Here is a 27,477-nt window from a genome sequence, read left to right as displayed (position 1 = left end):
ATATACACATTCACAAATGTACATGTGTGCATGCATCCACCACACATAAACCCCCATATATATTTAGTAGAAGCAGTAAGGCCTGGGTTCTTATTTCATTATGCAGCTCTGTATCTCAAATAGGTCCAAACAACTGGAACCTCAGTCTTTTGCAGTGTATAAATGAGGGCCACATATGCCCTGCCTCCCTCACATAGATTTTTTATGAGCGTTCAATGAGGAGATATATCTGAAAGCACTTTAGAAGTAAGGTTATAGCTACAAACCAACTAAATAATATTGGGCATATCTGTGTTAGTCCTGGGCTTTTATATTCAACATCTAATAATAAAAAAGGGGGGAAATTCACATAGTATTCTCAGCCAAACACAAAAAGTATGGATTAAGTTTAAGGGCCAAACACCATGAAATTAAAGATTCTCTCTAACTTTGATAATTGTAGTAGAGGAATAGCCAGTCATTGCACCAGTGATATTTTCAGCTACACAGAGATCTGTTACAGAGGTGAGGGTTAAGCTGGGTTAGGAAAGGAGGTTAAACATGTGGGTTGAGAGGATCTTCATATATACATTTCCACCCTAGTTGGGGAAGACTGCATTGGCTCACAGATATTACAGATAGGATTGTGTTGCACATAGGAAAGTTAGGAAAGCAAGACTAAAAACGTGAAGTTTGAAAATTACATCATTACCTCCACACTAATGCAGAAGGTACAGGAAAAAAAAACTTGATTAACTCAAATAATATTATTCTAAATTTTACCATTGTTTTTGATATCTCCTTTATGTTAACATTTATTATAAATCCATGTCAGATTATGGAACAATATAATAATGGCACAGAATCTAGAATAGTATAAATACTTTTTCAAAACCTGTTTTCCCTAATTGTCTGTTTAATAAAACTATATGATTACATACAACAATTTTTTTCCTTTATCTGTTTATTTACTATTTCCTGAGACTTATGATGATAATCAGATTCAGTTTATGGCTTTCAATAATCTCCACATACTGACAAAATCCAAATACATATCTCCAGCATGGACCTTTCCCCTAAATTCCAAACTTCAAATACAATGCCAACTAAACATTGCTACATATCCTAATATGTTCAAATCTGAATCATGCTCTTCTCCCCAAAACCTGGTCCATGGTATCCATCCTCAACTTAGATGATTGCAATTCCATATTGACATGATGAAATGTTCAGCCAGTTGCTCAGGCTGAAGATGTGGAGTCATCCCTAACTCCACCCAATGCATCCGCAAAACTTTTGGCTCTATCTCCAAAATTTATTTGTCACTTCTCAATACCTCTACACTAACAACCGGGGTCAATGTGCCACCATCTTACATGTTGTTTGTTGAAGTGGCCTTCCAACAGGTCATCCAACTTCCATCCTTCCCTACTTCTTACTCTTAACTCAGAAGCTAAAGTAAAGCTGTTAAAATGTAAATCATATTATGTCAGTTCTCTGCTCAAAACTTCTAGTGGTGTACCAACTCATTCAGAATTAAAAAGCCACATTCTTAAAATAGCTGAGACCTTACAAGACATCACCTGTTAGCTCTCTGACCATCTGTCCTATTAGTCTTTCTTTTGCTTCCTCTGCTTCAACCATATCTACGTTCTTGTATATTTATAAACGCACGAGTATCACTCTTCCAACCACAGGGCACAAGCATTTTTATAAAATGTACATCATTTTGTCATAACTCCTTCTTAAATTAAGAATCATTCTCCTCTAGAAAAACTAATGGATTCTAGCATGCTTAATCAATAGTTAGGAATGTCTGCCCGGTACTCAAATCAACTTTTAAATGGAAATGTTAATAGTACCAATTTCAGAAGCGGAATTTCTGGATTCTGCAACTGTTTCCAAATACAACTATCCAATAATAGAACTTGTTATGTACTAGATTGATTGATTCTATCCTATTAAGTGATGTCATCAAAATTCTTCTGATTCTTTTAAGAATAAAGTGATATCAGCCATGTTGTTAATATATTTTTAATTGAACTTATTTATATAGGCATTCTATTTAGAAGATACATAATAGAATCTTGTTTTTAAAAAAAGTACTAGAGATACTCTGAGAAATTCTGGAACAAATTAAATGAAGCCAATCTCTTATGTAAATTTTGGGAGCAGTTCTGAACGATCTAACCAATCAACTGCGGACATGAATCATACAAGCTATAATCAAGAAGACAGTACCTAGAGTCAATTATCTCAACTCTAGAATCTCTTTATACCAACAACAGAGCATCACCTTTATAGTACCTACATAAAAATTAAGGTCTGCTTTATGTGACATAAAGAAAATATTAAATGGAAAAATGAAATGTAAATATATCATAGTACTTGTACTGGGGTAGCAATTTGAGCCTTCTTGACTATATACACTTAATGTTCTTCAGAAGAAAGATATTGACAACTTTACCTCTGAAACACTAATTTCCTTTTCAAGTATTACTAAACTATGTTAAAGAAGCAGAATTTAGACATTATATGCACATGTTTATTGAAGTGTTATTTGTAATAGTGAAAACTGGAAATACACAATATATTCAACAATTGGAGTATGATAAAATAAATGGTGACAGACCCTTAAGTATTAGATTATATTATTATATAGCCAATAAAATAAAATTTCAACAATATTCATGTAATTATATTAGGTACAAAACGATAATATATTCCCCATTTTTTTCCATTAAGTGTAAAATATTTACTTGTAAAAAAGTTTGGAATGAATAAAATCCAAAATTAATATTTTTTTTCTAATTGATGAAATTATGGGTAGTTCTATGTTTTAAAATTCTTCATAATAATTTTATTTTATTTTATAATGCTTCAAAAGCTTGCATTTTGGTTATCTTTCACCGGAAACATAGGGGAAAAAATCATTAATTAGTGAAACATACTCTAAAGAAAAAAAATCCGCTAATAACAGTACCCAAGACACTGTTAATTTTCTTTCCTGGCTTTTCTTCCTTTTTCTCCAAAACACTTTAAAATATAAGTTTTGAAATAGCTCTTACTGGTTACCAACAAACTTTATTATGTCTCAAATGAAACTGGTTACATGAGATCAGAAACAATACAATACCTTTTTGAATATCTTTTTTTTATATTTGATATGAGTTATTGTTAACAGTTCATTTATCAATCATCCTAAACTTTAAAATACCAAACAAGTGTCATTAGAGATGAGTTTTAACGTTTCTAAGCAATACAGCTAAACGAGTAAAGAATGATCTGTACTTGGAGCTGGGAAAATCTTGTGCTGTGAAGTTTCTATACACCATCACAAGGTATAGGGCACAATAGTGAAGCTAAGCAAGAAGAAAGTGTATTTTATCCATACATGTCTTGTGGCTGCATTCAGTCATCAGGCTTCATTTTCCAAGGAATCAACAGTGAAAGATTCAGAGAAGTTGAATATTTTCTATATTTACATGAAAAGCATGTTTGTCTATACAAGGACCAGGAGAAATGCAGGAGGACATGAGTGATTACTAATGATCAGTGAGAAAGATCATTACACTGAAACTTCACAGAAAAATAGAATTGAGTCCTATGTTTAATACAAACTGGTCATGTACTAGTCTTCCTACTTCAGGAAATGGACAGACTATTCTAAATTATCAAAACGTCAACTTGACAGTGTATCTCCAGACACTGCACTTAATGGCTGCTGTATATATGACAAGAAAACAAAAATAGCATGAACACTATAGTATAATTATTATTTGGAAATATTTTCCTTGGAAAGTTCTGTATCTCAAAGCAGTAATTAATATTAACTATGATAAGAAATGGAAGCAAATGCGAGGACTTCTCAGTTGCAACAAAAGGAAATGACCATAAAAAGAAGTAATTTAACCAAGCACCAATTGTATATTTTATAGCTATATATTAATACTCATCAGCATTCTTCTACCAGGCAAAAAGAATTCCTATTTTATACCAGGTAACATAATGTCATGGAAATTAATCAATGGAGTTCTCTAAATACGTTAAAGTAGGTATATTTTATATTAAAGAGCTTTATTAACCATTATAGATTCATTGTAAATTGGTTTGTTAAGATGCTACTATCTGCATAACATTGAGATTCTTTAGTCTGAAGATCCTATGGAATGAAGATCACAAGAACTAAACATCCCAACCAATATTTAAGCACTATTTGGACTGTTTCTTGAAAGAATTCAGATCCAGAGGATAATGCTGCTACAGAGATAAATAGGAACCAACCACAAAGGGCCTAGTATCCCAAGTCAAGAAATAAAGCTTCATTCTAAGCGTAATGGAGCCATTGACAGTTGTCAGCATGATGAGAATTACATTTGAGAAAGATCACTGTGTTGAAATATGGAGAGTAGATAAGGGAAGGCAAGGCTGAAAACAAGGAAACTAAAAAAATGATCATTTCAGTAATTCACCAGAGAGATGGTGGCCTAATGTAGAGGAATAAAAGTAATAATATAAATACATAGTAAAAATGAAGGGCCACTAGGAGTCAGATTCAATCAACATTAAATATAGATTAAGGAGTTGAGAAGGAGGTCAAGGATGTCATCTAGGCTTCAAACTTGGGCAACTACTGAGTTAGAAATAATAGGAGAAAGAGAAGGTTTGGGGAAAGGGTGATGATTTCAAGTTTGGATATAGAGGATAACTTCAGAACTTAGGTAATGCAAGAAAAGGAGGAATTCATACCAAGTACAGAGCAGAAATAGTGTTTAAGCATTAAACCAGGTGTACAGTGAGGAAAAACTTGAAGTCTGGGTCAACTTAAAATAATTGTATTGTTAAATATACAGTTCTTTTTCTTTGAAGTGGAGTTTTAACTATTCCAAATTAACTCTTTAATTCAACAGATCTGTAATTCAGCCTCCCCTGAAATCTACATAAATTGGGGGTTTGCAAAGTATCACCCAGAAACTACAGAGGTGCTGGAGGGGCTGGCAAATACTTTTTTTCAAATTTCACACTTTGAAAATTAAACCTCGTGACTTTTAAGTACTTTAACAACATGAATGCTTACTCAAAGGTGATATAGGGGTGCTACCTTGGTGACAAACTAACGAAGTAACTACTGCAGTTAGGTTTGTAAACTCATTTTGTGCAATTATCCAAATAAAACTTCTGCTGTCATCTTAGTACCACATATGAATGTCTGGTAAATGTGTCATTAATTAGATGGCTGCACATCCACACTGATCTGTTTTTGATGTCAGACCGTCATTAGTTTGTAGGCTAATATGGAGTTGTACAAGCAAATATCCTCTCCTTCACCAAAAGGCCAGGCAAGGTTCAGAGGCCTCTGCCTGGTGCTAGCAAGCATGATGGTATTATGGCATAATCATCATCTAAAGTGAAAAGAGGACCTTATGAAAACCTTACAGAGCGTATTTAGTGTTTTATGAGAGGTTTTTTTCCTGATTTTTAAGAAGTCAGGTATAGTGCAATTTTTCATATCTTTTTTTTTCTTTTTCTTTTTCTGACCAGCATATTTTTTCCATTCAATTGCTCTGAATAACAAACCAATCCCCTAACACAGAGGAGCACATATGACACAGACCTCCCTGTTTCCCTGGCAATAATTGGTAGAAGAAAAAGCGTGGGCAAAAAAGTTAAGCAGAACCAATCTGAATCTTTCCCTGTGATAGGCAAGAATAAAGCCTATTTACTGTAGAAGAGAATGAGGCAAACCCATGAGGCAAATCAGAGACAGCAGAAATGAAAAATGGAGATTATAGATCGGGGAAGAACTGAGTCTCCAGTGCCATCTCACCTGAGATTCAGGTCTTCCTCTGAATGTATGAGTTACTACAGCAAGTCTCCCAACTCAGAGGTCTAGTAATTCACCGTTTTTTTTTTTTTGCTTAAGCTACTTTAAGTGAGATGTCTCTCACTAAAGCTGAAAGAGTTCTGACCAGTACATCAAATAACTGCAATTTAGAATCTCAAGGTTGAATTGGTACTAACCAACAACAAGCAACAGATTTTTAGTGGTGTCCAATAAAAATATATAAAAATTCAAAGCACTTTTCAGGTGCCAACTCATTTAATCATCACAACAACCTTACAAGGAAAATATGTATATTAGCCCCATTTAAATAATTAAGGAAACTGAGACACAAAGAGATTTTGTAATTCCCCAAGAGCTCACAACTAGTAAAAGGGAAATTTTGAATTTGAACTCAGACCTTCTGACTCCAGTGTCCAGACTCTTAACCTTGACTGACTCTCTCTCTTGACATGAATTGAGTTCTGATTCAGCCATCTAATAGCTAAGTGCTTTCATGTCTCTGAAACTTAATTTTTTTCATCTCTAAAAGAGGGATACTATTTCCTACTGCAGAGATTGTTGTAGAACTCGAAAGAGATCATGCTTATGAAAGCATTTTGGAAACTGCCTAGCACTAGAGAACTGTCAGTTCATATTATAAAATTATAAACTACATTAAGGCTTTATCAGCTATGAATCTTGTAATTGAGTTACTACAAAATGTAATCAACATGTTTCAGTCAATAATGTCTCAGAAAAGTAGATACAAGAGTCAGTTCATATGACAGGAAGCAGCTTTTAATCTAAACTAAAATAAATCTGTTATACAAAATCTGCCTTTCTTCAATAACAATGGTGATGATGACTAAGATAAAATTAACTTACATTTCAGTATTTAACATTTTCAAAATTATTTTACTTTTTTTGCCTCATTCGGCATATTTTAGTGTCTTGAGAAATGGATTACATTTATTTTTTCCCTGTTAATATCAATCTACTGCTACTGGGCAAATTTTAGTAATAAGTATTCTGGGTGACACAGCTTTATGGATCTCACTACAAAGGCTTCAAAACAGTAAATATGAAATATTTATTCAAATCTGCTTTTGAATACCTTTCTTTTACCCCTCTTGAAGACTGATTAAGGTTTTAGAACTTCCCCATAATATTACATGTAAATAAATTAAAAGACAATATTCACTACAAAGACCAAACTAGTCTCAGTCCTTGTTAATATAAAATAAAAATTCTATAAATATTCATCATGTATTTAATCATTTCTTCCTAAGTCTGGCACTTTTAGCTGATTTCTTCATGCACTTTTGGTTTCAAATTCATATTTATTTTAGCATATACTTGACAACAGAACTGTGCTGATTAATCTTAAAATAAGCTAGTGGATCTTTCATATTGCTAAATATTATGATTTAGTTACCAACTCTAAATCTTATATTCATAACTAATATTTATAAATATCAAAATACCACTTATAGCCCAATATGATTGAGAGAAAATTTGGAGTTGAAGGGATTTTTTTTTTTTTTTGGCCTGCATCATGTTCTGAATAATTTACCCTAGCAACATAATGTTTTACGGAATTCATAAAAACATTCTAATTAGATCACTACCACTAATAACATTCAATTTATCTAAATCTTCCAGAAAATCAAGAGAAGGGAATCAGGAAACTGGAGAATGTGAGCAAAGAATGTATTAGGTTATGTACACAAGAAACAGAACAATAACAACAGAGCTATGAAATCAAATGTATATGTTATGTATTTACACGGTGATATAATTTGATACCCATATGGGCCCCTAGTGATTCTAAAATAGTTTACCTACGCCAATTTCTTATTGCCAATAATATTTCTCAGAAATAACTCTTTTCAACATTTATATAAGTCACAGAGGTCTATTTTATGAGAACACATAATCAGGCAAAATAAAGTGTTACATAAAATGGAAAAAAAGTTACGGTTTGTTTTTTAGTAGTGTGTTAATGAGCTTCAGCAGAGCAATTCTTTTATCATGGCTTAAAATTAAACAGATACAAGTATAGCTGCTGATTTATATTCCCCTTATTTGACGTTTTATACATATGCAATATTATTTTTAAGCTCATTCGTATTCATGTGACTTGGATTGCAATTTAAAGTCTGGAAGGTTTGATTTCATTAAGCATTTTTGCCTCAATCAAAACGTCTGTATACACATGAATATTTCAAAACCAGTACCCATTTCTTTTAAGATTTTCAGTGTTGCATTAAGTATAATGGCAAGGAAAATGTGCATGGTGTCTAACATAAAATTTTGTGAACAGGTTTATTGAAAAAGCTGGACTTGGTAGGGACTGAAGTCCAAAATAAACCAACTTTATTTTTTTAGCCAATGTCTTTCATTCATGCTACTCTGAATATACATGCTTTCTTCCTGAAAAACAGTCTTGGGAAGAGCCACAGATATTGTAGACAACTTCCTGCACTAAACTTTACAGAGCAGTCTAATACTTTCATCTCTTCTAGCTGGGCTTAACTCAGGCTCAGAAATTGCTGTGGTAGAGAAAAGAGGGAAGGGTATATATAGTTACTTCTTTCCAGAATTCACACCTTGAGCTCCTTTTCCCCACTCACTATGCTGGCCCATGGTTAGGGAAGAGAAGTGGAAGAGAACTTAAGGTGCAGACAGTATCTTTTTAAATTAGTACAGTTGTAACTTGTGTTGGTGCCACTTCTCACAGGCTGTTTTTCTGGGTTCCTGTGGTCAGTGACTACCCGTTTAAAGATGAAATGGTCAGGTTACTTTCTCTAGTGTCCAGTCTGAGGGTCTAAAATATTTATTTAGAATCTGTGGGCCATCATATAAGTTAAATTTCTGAAAATTATAATGGGTTTGTTAGTGAAGTAGAGAGTTCTCAGTATTAGAAATACTCAAATATAATTTGAAAGACTATTTGCCTTTAGGTAATGATTAGACTAGATGATATTTAAGGCCTTTCCAAGTCTAAGCTGCTATGATTCTACAAACTACACAGGAACTGACTGAATGACCATGGATGAATTGGATGATAGTAAAATTCTGAATCTGTTTGCATTAAAAATTAAGATGGTGTTATAAGACTATTACAGTTTGGAATAAGGCAGAGATGAGAAGAAGAGGCAGCTGATATTTATTAAGATTCTACTCTACCACTGACAGTGAAAGTTTTTTAGCATTTTCTCATTTGAGATTTTTGCAGTCTGGCAATAAAGCTTTTTTATTTTCTACTTGAGGAAACTGAGGCTCAGAGAAATTGAATTACTTGAGAGTCTATAGCTAGTAAGTGGTAGTGCTAGAATTGGATCTGTCCACCCACAAGCAGTCTGACACTGAAATTGATGTTCTTTTCACCAAACCAAGCTGTCTCCAAACTCAAAATTTCCTAGCTGCATGGGAATGATATTTTTACCCCAAAATTATCTAAAATTAAAGGTCATGCTAATACTACTACCACTCAATATTTAATGACATTATTAGCCATAGTAAAATTCCAAAATGGATTTAGCAACGTTCAGGAAAATGTTTAAAACTTCAGAGGTATCTTCTCTTATAAGGAAAATCTAACAGTTTCTTTAGATACACATCACGTGATTCTAAATTCAAGTTTTCAACATCAAGCACCTGGAACTGAATTTGGCTGATATTAAAGCCACAGTGATAGAACACTAGTGAAGGTAAAATAACATGTGAGGACTCTGGGTGAGGGCAGATTGGTGAATTGATCGTGTGATAGCTGAAGGAAGAAGTAGAATAGAAGAAAATTTTCAATTGTTCAGCATAGCTATTCCATGTTCTTTTGAAAATGTATAACTAAGCAAATGGACTTGAGCAAATGTCACCAAGATGGTGATAGAGCTTGAATGATCCAAGAGTCTTCTATAAAATAATAGAGGAATTTATTTAAAATACAACTTAAAATATAAAATTCCAAATTACCTGAATAGATAACACATTTCTAATCTTGCAGAACTAAAACCTGCCTTAAGCTTCAAGCTCCTGACACCAACTTGAACCCATTGGACATATATGAAGTGACTTCCAACAATGCCTTTAGGAAATGCGTGTCAGTAATGAGGCATTTTTAAAGCATTAGTTATAGATAAAGAACTGAAAAATAAGCACAACAGTTAAAGAACTTCTTAAAACAAAAAAGAATTTCAACAGTTTTCTAGCTTCTTTTGTGTGCTTCAAAACTAGGTATTTCCCTCCAAAACTGTAGCTTACTCTCCTTTTGTTACAGAAAATCCATGCTGCTACTATTTACCTATTCTATTAGGTTTTCTCCCACTTTTTGGCTAAGGCCTACAAAAGAAACTTTAGTGGATTTATTCCTATACTTTAGTTGAAAGTTGAATTTTATTAAAATATTTCTTATAGTTTTCTGCAGCAAACTTTTTAAAGAAATACCAACAACAAATAAAATATTTTACCATCATTATTAATTTCTGGAAGGTAATATTTAGTTCCATTTATGACAGAATGCTCCCCAAACAGAATCTGCCATATTTTTAATGTCAATATAAATACTAAAAGAAACTTCAATTTTCAGCCCTTTCCACACGAGACTAAAGGTCAAAATTTCTGGGAAAGATAAATGCCCTTAGTGTCTTTGATAAACAGAAACAGGAAATAATAAAACATTCTATGGTGAATCATATTTGAAAATACTTGACTAAGAAAAGCCAAAACCATATAGCACACACACATAGAAGCCTTTCACTTTTCTCTGAAATAATGCAAGTTAAAAAATGATATCCATGTCTAAGTAAAAACCATTTACTACTAATATTTTTCAGATTCCTAAAAGTGCATGCAAAAACATTGTTTGACCTTCATATTAAACAGAACATATACTAGCAAAAATTATGGAAGCCATCAAGTTAACATGTCAAGGAATAAAGTTTTGGTAATATTTTGTATATTTGTAAAACTAAGCACCAATTATCTGCAGATGGCATGCCTTTAGCACAGCTGGAACTGCAAGGACCACAGTATTGATAGCTACCACGAGATACTTCTCATAGTATTAATCAAGATCATTTTTCAAATGCCATCTTGACAAGCTGAATTTATTCCTCCTCAATGTTCATCAAAATTTATTGAATAGGGGGCTTCCCTGGTGGCGCAGTGGTTGAGAGTCCGCCTGCCAATGTAGGGGACACGGGTTCGTGCCCCGGTCCGAGAAGATCCCGCATGCCGTGGAGCGGCTGGGCCCGTGAGCCATAGTCGCTGAGCCTGCGCGTCCGGAGCCTGTGCTCCGCAACGGGAGAGGCCACGACAGTGAGAGGCCCGCGTACCGCAAAAAAAAAAAAAAAAAAAAAAAATATTGAATAGGAAAAAGCATATTTATCTTATAGAAGTTCTAGTTAACGTCTACATTTTCAAATGAAATCAAACAGTAATTATGTAATCCAAGTTTAGAAATTTTAAGTTAATAATTCATAAAGAAAAAAAATCTTATACTTAATAGTCATTTTATTTCTGAGATACGAATTAATGATTTCTATATCATCACACTGATAGACTGCTCAAGATATTGGTATGTGACCATCTTCTGGCTATGATACAAAACAGAAAGGTTTTTTTTTGAAAGTTAAAATTTTATATATGAAATGAGTGAGATAAAGATAAATTTCGATCACAGATGACAAGAACCACTAGTAAAAAAAAGTGAAGAAAAATATTTGTTGTTGTTAATTATTGTTTATTATTGCTGTTTATTTAGTTTGAAAATCTTCAAAATGTAAAAACTAGTCTTATGACTGCCAGATTGTTTAAAAATCACAGAAATCTTAAGACATACACTGTCTAAAGCAACACTGTCCAACAGAACTCTCTGATATGATGGAAATATTCTACAATTCTTCATGAAATTGAAATAGTCAAAAGCCTCATCTGGTTATTAAAAATCTGAAGTGTGTAGAATACAAATGAGAAGCTGAATTTTACATTTTATTTTATTTTAATCAGGTTAAATTTGAATAGTCACATTAGGCTAGTGTAAAAGCATGGGTTATAAAGCTCTCTGCTCACGTCCCTCTGCTTCCATATCTCTAGTATTTCCCAGAAAGTGTGGTCTGAAAGAGGAAAAATGTGATAACTCCAGAATAGCACATCACAGTTGCAGATAACCCTGACATGGCTCAAGATAACCATAGAAAAATAAATTACAATCAGCCCTAGGAAGGACCAAAATAAAGAGGAACTTAGCATGTTTGAGTGCTCTAAAAATGCTTCTCTGCCCACCCACCCCATATCCCCTCACCCCAGAAAGAAAAAACAAAAACAAAAACATGTCAGACTCTTCAAAACCTCTGAGGCCTGAAACTCATGAGCAATTTCAGGATCAACACACTGGAAGTGCCTTTCCTTTCCGCCGACATAGTTGGGAGGTCCCACTCTATCCTTATCGAAATTCTTCAATTTGTTCTTCCATGAAAATAGACTATCATTATCTCCAGTTGAACACTGTCAACTTTGCCTGTGTATCCTTTAGTATCTTCTCTTCCCCACAGTTAAAAGTCAATGACTTCTGACGTTGGCCTTCATTTTTCTTTTTTTTTTTTTTTTGGCTTTTTAAATATTATCTCCCTGTCAATCTTATCTACTCTCACAGCATTCACTGTTAACTCTACGTAGATATTTCTCCCTAATCTCAATTTCCACTCCTGCTCAGTCCAGAGCGTAGTCCAGGATTTCCAGCTAAGAGTTACACATTTCACCCTGAATGCCTCAGCACCAGTTCCAATTCAAGACATTTCAAATTGAACCTTTCCTCCTTCCAAAAACAACAACAATAGCAACAAAAAAACCTTTCTTAGTCTCTGCCCTATTTCACTAATAATTCCAGTCAGCCATGATCAAAATTCTTAACCTTTGACTCATTCTTTTCATGCTTAAAATCCGAGGCATCAAAGTGGTTAAATTAAAGAACTCAGATTCACAAGAGAGCAGAGTTGGATTTCACCTCTGGCTCCACCATTTACTGTCTGCATAACTTGAGTATATTATCTAAATTGTCCAAACTTTAATTTTTTTATCACAAAGATGGAACTAATATAAATAACTATCATTATTAGTTCTAAGTAGTTTATGTCTATTAACACATTTAGTCTTTACAACAACTCTACGAGGTTGATACTGTCATTATTTCTTTTCTATAGATGAGAAAACTGAAACACAGAGTTAAATAAATTGCCAAAAGCCACAACAGTAAGTGGCTGGGATTCAATCCTAGACATTCTGGCTCCGAGACTGTAACCACCGTACACACGGTCTTCCTGATAATAACAACTTATCTCAAAGTGTTGTTGTGAGGATAAAATTAGATCAAGTCTCTGAAATACTTGTCAATATCAGCTGCTATTATCATCATAAATTTCTAGACCAAAGTCAGAGGTATCCTTTCCTCTATATGACCTCCTATAGCACTTATTCTTGGCACACATGGCTTATATACTGCCTTGTACTGTAGCACTTGACAATCATGTCTTATTACATCATGTAGATTATAAACTGTTTGAAGCTAAGGATAAAAATCATCCCATGATTTATAAATATTAGTAGAATTAAAATATGTCAATGTATGTCATTTTAAAATTGATTTTATAACCTTATCCATATCACAGTTTCTTAGATCCTAGTCTTAATTATCCTTTAGTTTATGGAAGTGTTACTTACTCTGACAATTAATGCTTCTCCAATCTTTGAGACCTGCTCCTGAGCCCACCCTCCCTAGATCGAAGTATTTCCTAGCCCTGTTCACTTGCGGCTGAATCCAGCCTATTCCCATATCCTTCTTCATTCTATACCTCAGCCTGGTCTCAGCTCCCCAGCATGCCCAGTCTCATCTGTCTGTACTAGTTCTAGAATATGCTTGAGGCCACAGGGCTTAAACACAGACGCCAGGCTCAAAGGTTATACCCACAGTCACCTGGACTGCACACTAGGAACTTGTGTGGAGCTAATAGGAAACACTGGGTCGGAATGTTGTTTCCTGTCATTGCCAAACAGGTATTTTGAGAAAATCAACAGGGAGGAGCTAAACTCTTAAATGTTAAGTACATTGCTTATTAAAAATTAATACTCAAAATTATCAAAAACTGTTGACATGAAAAGTTATTTCCAATATGTTAAAATGTTAATTACAGAAGAATTCAATTGATGTATCTAAAAATGTATATATGCATAGAAAAATGTAGGAAAATTTATATATCAAAATGTGCATAGTTTATATTCAAAACTGGGATTGTGAATAATTTCTCTTATTTCTTATTTATCTGCATTTTCCATTTTTCACAATAAACATTTACCATTCAGGCAACAAATATGTTATTTAAAAACCTATTGAGTGACAACACGCTCCTTTACCCTTGTTATTGTCCCAGTGCCACATAATTAGCAAACTACCTAGTAGTATTTTACATCGTCAGTAATCTGAAGAAATAAATTTTACTTGCATGTTTTATTCCTTAAGATCTTTCCTAATGTCCATTTTTCAAGCTAATCTTTTACTCTTTTTTTTTCTTTCTGGCATCAGCTACACAGATGGTTGATGATTTATACAGCTGCTTTAAATGTATTCTAAATTTCAAGGACAGTTTTTGTTCAATTTTTAGTTAACTATACATCTTTCTTAGGCGGCCAAGTTTTGCTGGTCCCTGGAGTTGTTACCTAAAACAAGTTTGCTATACAGGTGCAGGTTTTTCACACTATCCATCTGAAAAATATAGTACTCTAAAAGCAAGTTAAGTCATTTGGGTTTTACATAGGTCTTTTTAAAGAACAAAGTTGCCATTTCCTTTGGGGGAATAATAAACTTTAAAGTGGCATATAGCAATTAACAAAACAAAGGGCATGCTCTCTATACACCAATACTAAAAAAATAATTCTAACCCTGTAAAGAGAATGAAAATAAATATAATAAACTTTTATACAATAAATGTGGTCTTAAACCATTGCTCTGTAGTAATGTTATATTAACACAGCAATCCAATTATACAATGTTTCCACATAAAACCAAACCAATCTGTTTTCTAAAGTGAAGTAAGGCTAACGATCAGAGTTTTAGCTCAGAGCACTGACCAAACATGGATAATTTCAGAAGGAGCCATGGGAGTAAATATCTACATACACCTCCACAAAGCAAAATGTTGGTAAACAGAAACAAAAAATCTACTGAAATTTAGGTAACTGGAATAGGAAGACAATTAATGGACTGTATAAACAAATTTGTATGAGGAAAATATATGTGCATAGAAAAAATTTAAAAAGGAGGTATGAAAAATTGTGTAAGCATGGTTAAGTCTCTCCATGGTAGCATTGTAAGAGGTATGCAGTTCAACTCCTGCTACCAGATTTATTACTGATACTCTTTAAGACTTAAGGATAAAAATTATTCTATCTAAATTTCTACAGAAATTTAGAGTATCTGCCCCATAGGAACGTCAAAACTGAGGCTGCTGAAGAAAAGAATGGCCATCATCAAAAAACCTACAAACAATAAATGCTGGAGAGGGTGTGGAGAAAAGGGAACTCTCCTGCATTGTTGGTAGGAATGTAAATTGATACAGCCACTATGGAGAACAGTATGGAGGTTCCTTAAAAAACTAAAAATAGAACTACCATATGACCCAGCACTCCCACTACTGGGCATATACCCTGAGAAAACCATAATTCAAAAAGAGTCATGTACCACAATGTTCATTGCAGCTCTATTTACAATAGTCAGGACACGGAAGCAACCTAAGTGTCCATCGACAGATGAATGGATAAAGAAGATGTGGCACATATATACAATGGAATATTACTAAGCCATAAAAAGAAATGATATTGAGTTATTTGTAGTGACGTGGATGGACCTAGAGTCTGTCATACAGAGTGAGGTAAATCAGAAAGAGAAAAACAAATACCATATGCTAACACATATATATGGAATCTAAAAAAAAAAAAAAAAAAAGGTTCTGATGAACCTAGGGGCAGGACAGGAATAAAGATGCAGATGTAGAGAAAGGACTTGAGGACATGGGGAGGGGGAAGGGTAAGCTTGGACGAAGTGAGAAAGTGGCATGGACACATGTACACTACCAAATGTAAAATAGCTAGCTAGTGGGAAGCAGCTGCATAGCACAGGGAGATCAGCTGGGTACTTTGTGACCACCTAGAGGGGTGAGATAGGGAGGCTCAAGAGGGAGGAGATATGGGGATATATGTATATGTTCAGCTGATTCACTTTGTTGTACAGCAGAAACTAACACAACATTGTAAAGCAATTATACTCCAATAAAGATGTTAAGAAAAAAGTATGACTATCAATTGACTTGAGCACCTATGTCCAAGAATTTCTGACTGAAGACACTGTAAGTTGTGGATTAATGTATTCTTCGTCACCATTTTTTTTCTTGAATAAACACATGGATTAAGAATCCAATATGATGAAAGCGTAAGATGTCCAATACTTGATCCATGCCTAACTCTGCAATATGCAGCAAGGCATGAAGGAAGGGGCTGGACTTGGACTTCGTGTCATTACTTTGTGACTTTGCCAGTCACAATCTCTGTTTTAGGATTTTTAAACTTTTTGTCATAGGAATTTTGGATGGGTTGATGTGAAGGTGAAGTCACATATGAAAGTGTTTGGTAAGCTGAAAATGCTTGTATAGACTATTTTGGTGATACTATTATTAATTCTCTTTCTCTAATAGTACTGGGGGGTGTGGGAAAGGGCAGGTGTGACCCTCTAGCATTTATACTAGTTTCTAATCTATTTTAACATATTTGTATGGTCGTAAAGCTCAATTTTATGCCTCCATACTCCACATATTTATAGAACAGTGTTTAGTTGAAATTTTGTTATTTATATCAAATTTATAACTTTACATCTTGAAAGCTCAAGCAACAACAACAATCACAACAGAGAAAAACCAATGATAACCACCCATCATTGAGAACTTACTCTGTGTCTAAGACGATGATAGGTACCTTTAATTCTCCTGTAATTCCCACAATGACCAATTTTATAAAGAGGAAACTAAGACACTGAGTGCTAATTAACATTGCCTGAGGGGATACAGATAGATGCTTGCTTACCTTACTTTCCACATTTCTTTTTGTGTGTGATTATATTCACTCTAATTCTTTATCCTAGCAGACTAAAGAAGCTTGACTTTTGTAGACAAACCTAACAGTAATTCACCAAATCACTTGCTTTTTAAAAAAACTTAAGATGTGGCAAACATAAATTCCCATGCAAGTTTAGGAGTACAGGTATGAGGCCAGACTAATTATTTTTCTTTTTTGATTAATTGTATGGTCCCTAAAAAATATTTTTATGCAGTATGATGCCTGGGAGTTTGATAGCCTTTTCTAGAATTTTTTTTTGTGCTAAAATAAACATAATATTATAGAATTTGACATTTTAAATATACAGTTCAGTGGCATTAAGTATATTCACATTGTTGTGCAACCAACACCACTGCATATCTCCAGACCTTTTCCATCATCCCAAACTGAAACTCTGTAACCATTAAACAATAACTCCCCATTTCCTCATTCCTCCAGCCACTAGTAACCACTGTCTACTTTGTCTTTATTTATGTATTTGACTATCTTAGATACCTCATACGATTGGAATCATACAATATCTGTCCTTCTGTGTCTGGCTTATTTCACTTAGCATAGGAAATAAGGATCCTCCGTGCTATAGTATGTATCAGAATTTCATTCCTTTCTAAGTCTATTCCAGCATATGCATATACACATTTTGTTTTTCCACACATTCATCAATGAACATTTGGATTGCTTCCACATTTTAGCTATTGTGAATAATGCTGCTGTGAACATAGGTAAACAAATACCTGTTCAAGTTCCTGCTTTCAATTCTTTTGAAAACATGTTGTATGCTTGTAACATATTCTTGTATCCAGAATATGTTAACCTTTTTTTTTTTTTTCTACAACAGAAAAATGGTATTGCATCTTTGGGGAATAGAATTCAGTAATCCCCTGATCTTTTTATATAACATCCACTTGAATTTCATCATCCAATAAATACAGTCTAATAATTTTATTCTTTAACTGCATTAGGCAGTCCACACTGAATAGATTACACTGGCTTACATTCTTCTTGCCACTGTCTTTGCAACTTAGAACATTAGTCTTTAAACTCCATGGTAATAGAAATTATTTTCATTATAAAACTGGATTTATAACTCATCTTTTCTATACATTAAAAGGTTGAAAAGATTTCAAATTCTCAAATTTTAGAGAAAGGGAATTTTCAGGAAGAAAATTAAAATACGTTACCTCTCGCTTGATAGCATATATAAATCAACACCTGTTAACATCAATTTAAGTTAATAACATCTGACTCTAACTTAAAATTTTAAATTTTTAAATTCTTTACATGCTTCTCTGAAGTTTACCAACAATACTTTATAAAAGCCAAAATAAATAAACTTCAGGCAATCCTAAAACCTGAGGGTCAAAATTAGGAAATATCTACTTGTATAAGCAATGACACTAGCTTTGCTCAAAAGAAAGTAGAACTGTTTTCAATCCAAATGGATAGAAGTTATTGTCCTTTTATCCAATCACAATGCTAAAATCTTCTTATTTTTGGAGCAAAACTTTATAAATATGAATTATTTACCACATATTATTATAATTTGGCATACAACTAAGGAATGTAACATACCTTATTAAATCATGTAAAATATTTATAGCATAAGAAAGACATGACAGAGAATTCAAATACGTAAAATATGATTTGCTCTAATAACTTAGAAAACAATAGGTATTTTCATGGCCTATTTTCCCCACAATAGGCTTATAATATTATTACATTTAAATTAAATATTAAATCTTTGCCCTTTTTGTCCTCACAGTTTATGTATATGTGCCACATGATATGAATTTGATGTTGAATAAAAGTACATTACCCAGATAAATAAACTGTGGTACATCCAGTCAATAGACTATTATTCAGTGCTAAACAGAAATGAGCTATGAAGCCATAAAAAAATATATATATATATATATTTCTCTGTGTAAGAGGCCCATCTGAAAAGGTTGCATACTGTATGACTCCAACTACATATATGACATTCTGGAAAAGACAAAACTATGGAGACAAAAAAGAGATCAATGATTTCCAAGGAGTTAAGGTGGAGTACTGAGGACTTTTAGGATAGTGAAATGATTCTGTATGATATTATAATGGTGGATTCAGGTCATTATACATTTGTCCAAACCTAGAGAATGCACGGCACCAAGAGTAAACACTAATATAAACTATGGGCTTTGTCTTATAATGATGTGGCAATGGAGGCACAACAGCAAATGTACCATTCTGATGTGGGAATGGAAAATGGGGGGCTATGCATGTGTGAGGGTCGGGGGCATATGGGAACTTTCTATACCTTCCTCTCAATTTTTCTGTGAACCTAAAACTGCTCTAAAAAATAAATGCATTACCTTCCATTCTAGGCTTGGCTCCAGGTAATACAAAAAGGCAAAGGTAAATAATCCCAATACTTCTTTATCTAGAGCAATTCTTTCTGTTTACCATACTCAACTGGATTTCCTTACAGAATAATTCACGAATTTATTTTATCCTTGGATGAAACCTCAAGATAACACCTTTCACAGATTTATATCAGGCTTCTTTTACGGAAATTTCAAAATTCTCTTTTTATTGAATTAAACTTTTTAGGGTGTGAATATATTCAGGTGTCCATAAATGTACTCTCTGATACTTGTTGCTGATACTAACATTTATTGGCCACTGGGTGCTAGACATTATGTTACATAATTTATATATTTAGTTTTTCTGTTTTTTTTTAAAATTGAAGTATAGTTGATTTACAATATTGCATAGGTTTCAGGAGTACAGCATAGTAATTCAGGTGTTTTTTTTTTTTTTGCAGATTATATTCCATTATAGGTTATTACATGATACTGAATATAATTCCTTGTGCTATACAGTAGATCCTTATTGTCTATCCATCTATATTCAAAACAGAAACAGACTCACATATGTAGAAAACAAACTTATTGTTACCACAGGGGGATGGGAGATTATAGGATTAATAGATACAAACTACTATACATAAAATAGTTAAGCAATATTTGGTGTTAACTGTATAAAATTGTCGGATGCTTGTTTTTTATCTATAAAAATGGCAATTTCATATGGCTCATTATGAGATTATTTTTTAGCTCATTTATTCCTTATGAGCACCATGGGGTGCTAGTATGAATGCTTTTTATTTTACAGATGGTGAATGGAGGCTTAGAGATGTGTCTCGCCCAAGGTTACATACATAGTAGGTAAGCAACAATGTCAAGAAATGAATCTGGCAATTTGACTCTTTAGGTTGTTGAATGAGCTGCTCTACTACATTGTAACAAGATAATAGACAGTGAAGTATACTCTGTGGGGAACTTGCTTCATTTCTGAACTCTTCCCCTTTGAGAAACTACTCAATGGCTATCACTGCTCAAAGTATAGCCTGATCGTAAACAGCAAGGTGGGCATCACCTGAGGGCTGTTAGAAACGCAGAATTTCAGGCCCTACCCCCAGGCCAACAGAGTCTGAATCTGCGTTGTAACAAGATTCCCAGATGCTTTGGTATGTACCTTAAAGTTTGAGAAGAGCAAATCTCAACTGTATTCATTTTCAAGACTTAATGAGCATATGCAATTAATTTACATTTCAATAGGTAAAATTAAAATAAGTGTACAAGTAATAAAAATGCCTTGGTTCAGATGACCTCACTGCATTCAGTGAGAAATAACATTTTATATTTAATTTTGGTTCCAAAATGAATCTTACAGATGCATGCGTCCCTACCCACCATTTTTTCTCCCCACAAACCTCTTTAACTTATTCAGTGAATAGGAGTCTATTATGTTTCAATATCCATGAGACTGTGTCTTCCAGTTTGCTATTTTACTTCTTAGGATATAGACAAATCACAAACAGTGGCCTTCCCTTTCCTCCTAGAACTTTAGGATTTACACATGACAGGTACTATTTCTTCCCACTAGGTGGCAGCAACGGCAACTTAATAATACATTGTATAAAGCGACTGCAAGCTTGCCACACGCACAGCAGACAGTGACTCTTTGTGTTAGGGTTTCGGGCATTGCTGGGCTTAATATAGGGAGCAATGACTTAGTGACAAATTTGAGAATACTTTTCTCTATTGATGTCTATGTTTAAATTTCGTTATGTTTGTTTTTCAAGATTAAAAGCAGTCTTGTTTGCATAACTCTTACCCCAGCTATAAGAATCAGCTATTATGAATGATTTCTACAGCTAAGTGTTTGAAAATAGACAGGTGGTTGCTAAAATAAGATACTTTGTTAGCATAACTGTCAATAACTCATTTTACTCTTCTAGTTTTTAAGGAGTTTTGATCTATTTTTTTCTCTATCAAAGACTATGTGTGTATAATTTTTAAATGCAGAAATTCAAGATTTTCATGAGAAATCACATATTGGGTTGATAGATTCATATTTTACTAAGTTTTTTGCTACTGAATATTTGAAGAACATCATATGCAAATACCATATTATGAAGTGAAACAATAACAGCAAGGAGAAAAAATGGGTTTATAGTAAAATGATAATAGGATTTTATAAATGCAATTCTATTGGCATTTTATTTAGTGTTTAAATATGACTTCTTGCATTCAGAATGTTTTCACATAAATATTTAACAATTATCTTAAGGAAAGGAAGGATTTCATTAATCAAAAGATAAAGTCCCTAATATGTATAAAATGGATAATTAATAAGAACCTGCTGTATAAAAAAATAAATAAAATTCTAAACTTCAAAAAAAAAAAGATAAAGTCCTTTGGGGATACAATTATGCAGCCTCATTTTAGTCCTGATGCTTCAAGGAAGTAGATGTACAACAGATCTTACTATTCTTCAGACTTGTCCTGTAATGATCTGTGTTAAACTGCAAGTGCTAGCCCAGTGCTTCTCTAAGTAACTGTGGTGAAGAGCCAGACAGCTGTTTTTCCCAAATAGTCATGGACAATAAAATGAGTATCTGGGAAAATTAAATTATAAAACATTAAAACATGCATATGCTATTATTTGAGTCAACAGACACAAAATACTTCTGTCAAATCTTTATAAAAATTTCTAATGCTTACTATCAATTCTTATATGTTTTCTGATTAGTATTAGACAGTTCTGATAGGCAAAGGGCCTGCCCAGTGGCGCACTTTGCATAGAGCCCTGCTCTAGATTGCTTCCTTGCTTCCTCACAGAGTGAAGCTGCATCTACTGGGAGTTAGTTAGGTTTTATGCAACCCCACATAGTGAAAAACAAGACTAGTCAGATATATCATTGAAAATTCCTGAGGAACGGGCCTGTTTGAAGACCAAACTGGGATCTCCATAAGAGTCTTACAAAGGCAGGATTTTTAATTTTTCTTTTTAAATTTGGTTCCTTTGGTCATCCAGACTACTATAGTTGGTTCCCATTTAGGTACTATGTAGTATGAAAAAAAATCTTCTATTTAAACACTGGATGTACACACAGCCCAAGATGGGTGCTCAGGATCTGATGCTTCCTGTCACAGAGGCTAATTCTTTTCTTGCAGCTGGCGCTCACTTGAGCCTTTGCCTTCTTTCTCTGTATAGCCCTCTCCCACCACTACTCTGCCCTTTTTTTCCCCAGATTGAGTACTGATGACCAAACTCTCTTCCAGGGCCAGATCTAGAGGTTAAACAATGGCAACTTATACTGTTAGCAAGAAAAGCAGAACCCTTGTCTTTGCTTGCACAATCTAACAGCTTCTAGACATCAACTGAGCTATGTATGCTTACTTGGTAGCAGGATGAAAAGACACACAAACAGCTTTCTATGGTGACTCTTTCAGAAGGTACTTTGGTGCTAGGCCAAAGGCAAATAGATCAGAACTTATGTTTTTATGTCTGAGATCTCAACTCTGTTTAGATATTGTCCTATTAACTTTCTAAAGACCAGTAATTTAATTTCAAGATCATTCCATAAAGATTTATGAAGGAATACTATGTAAATATTGATACATATATTTTGAGGGGTTTGACATATGTCACACTAACTTTTGCAACATACGTTTTATAGTTAAAATACAAAGTGAGCTCAGTGTCAACTTTTATTAGTTAATCATATGTAAGTTAGCTGAAACCAGATTGAATTTCACCATTAGACTATTTCAGATCTGGCCTTAGGTATGCAAATTTATATATCATTAAATCGGAAATGTTTACTAAAAGACATACTCCTAGCGTTAGTTTATATTTCTGAGCATTACTAATATCTTTTATGATTTTATATGTTCCATGTTTTTTTCTTCTAGTTTAATGTACAAAATGTGGACTATATTGCAATTATCCAGTTTATTTACACACCAGGATAGGTAAATATACCTAAGTTTCTAAAGTATATAAATTGGGTTGCCAGACCTAGATCAGAAAACTAAAACATTTTATCTGTACCAGCATTTCTCCATTTGGCTTATTGGCCTGTTTTGTTTGTTTATTTTGTTACCATATCAAAGGTGTAGGTCTTAAAATATCACTCAGTGAGTGTTTGAAACTCAAGTTAAAATTAGCACTATTCATCATGTTTCCAGTTTAAAACAAACAAACAAACAAAGCCCACCCAAAGAACAAAACAAAAAAATTACGCACCAAAAATTTAAAAACCACACAAAACAGATTTGTGTACCCTTTGTTAAAAAGCAGTCCTCAGGAAACTAAAGAACTAATAAGTTGAAGAAGAAACAAAAATATTATTTTTGATACTATGCTTCTCTCCACATACTAAGCCTTGGATTTTAACGTGTACAGCTAATGTTATGCAGGTTGTGTATGTATGTGTGTCATCTATATCAATTTAGGCCAAGTAGTGAAAAAAATTATACAAAACATCAATACACAGAAGACAGTCATATCTAAGAATTAACTGGTGCTCAAAAAAGTCAGCTTAGAATGAATGTACATATTTAGGTTTTCAGATGATATTTTCATAAAAGTTTAAGACTTAATTTTTAAAATGTAAATAGAAATAATGCAAGCAGGTTTATTTTAGCTGTTATTTTAAAAAATGAGGTTTTAGCTATAATTTACGAGGTAAATTCAAAATGAATATAAAGTATTGGATGTTATACATATTATTCTTAAACAATTCTGTGTGGTATAGTACACCCCAAAATCCTTTCTGTTTGATTCTAGTGAGGAATAGAGGGTCATACTTGTAAAAACATTGGAGGGAACTATCATTTTCCCTAAGGGCATCTATTATGCCTTTTGATCATGGCAGTAATGATGATGATGACAAAGAGGATGAAGATAAGAGTATTTACATAGAACTTACTGTATGCCAATATTGTTTTAAAGATTTTACAAATATTATTCTATTCTATTATGAATACGAAATACAGTGTAAATCAAACATTATGGTATTCAGATCATTCTGTTTAAAAGCACCAAGTGGATATAAGTCCACTCTTTCGAAGTACTGTAAGTGTTTAAATGATTTCCCACCCTTCGCTCAGGCTATTCTTCACAGAGCAAAGCACACTCTTAAAAATGTAAGTCAATTCACATCTCTGATCAAAACAGCTTCCCATTTGACTAGAAGAAAACCCCAATATTCTTAACATGGCCACAAGAGCTTACAAGACTTTGCCCCATCCCATTGGCCTCATTGGTATTGCTCAAATATGTGCTCTCTCCTTGGAGACAGTGCTCTCCAAAAACAATCCTCTTTCCTTGGGAACTTAATTCTGACTCTTCCCTCTGCCTGAGATGCTGTTTCCCAGAAAACTTATGGTAAGCGTACTCCGTCACTTTTTCAAGTCTCTCCTCAGATGCTACCAACTCAGAAAAGCCTTCCCCAACCTAAAATAGAAGATATCCTCTCCCTGACCTCCCACCCAACTTTATTTTTCTTCCCATTATTTGACACTATCAAAAACAGTATAACATTTTTTTTATTTGGTTGTTGGTTTAATGCCTGCCCCCCTTCTGCCCCATCACTACCACTAGAATGTAAAAGCTATGCTTGCCTGAACTTGTGTTCACTACTGTAACTCTACCATTTAGAAGATTACCTAGTGCATAGTAAGTGCTCAGTAAACATTGATGGATTGAATTGAATCACTCTTATCAAGTTTCTCTTCACAGTCGGCTGGGCTTAAACTGCCTGACCCACACTGTTAGCTCCAAATCTAGGCTCAATGATGAACACACACTCACACACACAACACACCCTTACGTAGAGACTTTTAAAAACTTGTTAGTTAAGAAACTTCTTAAATGCACATTCTAGCTTTGTAATGCTGTTGTGTTAGTATTTAAATTTTGTAAAATAAAAATATCTTTTCTACACAAAATTTAAGGGGGCAAAGTCAGATGCACCTATCAGCATGGTGAGTATACTATATCAGTATAATATATAAAAATAAATAAGTATATAATAGACATAACATCAGTATAACATCAGTATCATCAGCAGATATGTAATGTATAAAAATGATGAATATATATGACATGTATTATGATATTTTATATGATATATATATATATAGCTTTCTGATGACCTGTGCCATTCTAAACAAAATTGCTAATTGTGTTTTATATAAGTAAAGTTATTTACTCTCAGATATTATTATGTTTTTTTAAATTTATGTTCATTTATATAAGTCCATGGCTTAATTTATTTTTGCTCTCTTCATTATGCCTAATCTTGATATAAAGAGAATCCTGAATTTAAACCACCGATGGAAGTTAGTAAAATTAGCAAATCCATTCCCTAACTCATTTCTTTCTACTGAAACATGGTTTTATATTGTGATTTTTTTTTTTTTCATCAAATGTAGTGTCTGAAGAATGCAACCATTACATCATAGCAAAGCAGCATGTATTCTGCTTTGGGGATCATATATTGTTGGAGATGGATAACACCAGATCACATGTACAATAAATCAGTTCAAGAACTCATTGTTTACTGAATAACTATTCGCTTCTTAAATCTTGATATCCTGCTCTAATATAGGCCTCAAGTCATTTTCATTTGGCTATCTGTTTTGGAGTTAAAATATCAGTGAGATTTGCCATTTATGGCAGTATCTATGCCTTCTAATCTAGGGCTGTGATAGAAGGAGGACACTAAACATCCAGATTTTTATTTTCTTTAACTAAAAGTTAGTGCACCATAATATGGAATATTACATATATTAACTTAAAGGGACAACTTTGAAAAAACAAGCTAAAGAGCAATGTTCTTGGTAGTTTGTTTATAAAAACAAACAATAAAAGAAAAAATAAACCTTTCTGATAAAAAAGACATAAAAATGTGCATCTGTGCTTTCTGAGCGTGGGGAAGCTCACAGGAGTGAGGTAGAGGAACACACACCAGCTTTGGCATTGGCTACCCCAGGGACAGGAGGGAGACCGAGAAGTGGAAAGGGTTAGCAACTTTCTCTTACATGAATCTGCTTTGAGTTTTACTACATATTGCTTTTACAATTATCTATCTGTATAATTATATAGATTTAAATATTTATATATACTTACATAATTTACTTATATATACTTATATAATTTATTTAAATCAATTATATATTATTATATACTTACATAATATATAATTACATACCTGTAAATATATGATGATATATTATTATATATCTCTATGCGTGTGTATTTGTATGTGAATACACACATATATGTATATTTTAATTCACAAGTCGTTTTTAATTTAACATTATTTTCCTGTGTTTTATTCCTGAGGCTATCTTTATTCAGTATTTTTTTGTATCAGCTATCTTTGGGTAGTAAATGTTATAAGCAAAAAAGTATATCTTAATGTCAGGAGAGGAAGTAAATCTGTTGCATTAAAATAGCACTTCATTAAAGTATTGGTTGATAATTCTTCCAGAACAGAAATTTTTATTTATTCTAATGAATCATGAGAAAAGGCAAAATAATTCCTCCAGTCCATTGCATATGATGTATGTCCATTTCAGAAGAAAATATGTGGCTGATCAAAATAGTTTATTAAAACATGAAACATTAAGATTCATAGCTTGAAACAGCAATGGTAATATATAAATATTAGATGTAAGTGTATTACTAACAAGGCTCATGTAATTCAATAAAACAAAGAAAGCGTTCTTATCATACCTATTTCATTTGGTTTAATAAGTAGATCTGTCTGACAAAAGTTTAAATCCAGCATAAACATTACTTTCAGTACAGCAAAAAAAAAAAAAAAAAACAAAACAGAATATATTATTGTTACTGTCAAAATACTGAGTTCATAAGTATTTGCACCAAAAGGAAAAACTGTTTAAGGGAAAAAAGAATATTGAATTAGAAGGGAAATACTTTTGTTGACTTTTCTCAAAAACAGGACTGCACTGAAACTTGCCAAATCCAAAAATTACTGACCAGCAGAGTTTAGTTAAAAAATATTTTGGTTTCACAGAAAAATATACTTTAAGGTCTAGGGGTTCTTGTCACATTCTATGCCCTACACTAGTGTACAAAATTAGAAGGAAAAAAGTCATCACATATGGTATGATATGTTATAGTACAATATTAAAATGATATGTCTTTCAACT

At 33.3% G+C, this 27,477-nt stretch overlaps 1 long non-coding RNA gene across 2 annotated transcripts in view; it reads right to left on the bottom strand.

Moving 5' to 3' along the window:
- The window catches only part of LOC137225334 (uncharacterized), a 602,240-nt gene that overhangs the window by 343,162 nt on the left and 231,601 nt on the right, over nt 1–27,477 (bottom strand). The window lies entirely within an intron of this gene.

Source organism: Pseudorca crassidens, chromosome 5 (genome assembly GCF_039906515.1).
Source record: "Pseudorca crassidens isolate mPseCra1 chromosome 5, mPseCra1.hap1, whole genome shotgun sequence".
NCBI classification, from domain to species: domain Eukaryota; kingdom Metazoa; phylum Chordata; class Mammalia; order Artiodactyla; family Delphinidae; genus Pseudorca; species Pseudorca crassidens.
This window is presented reverse-complemented; position numbering and strand designations above follow the sequence as displayed.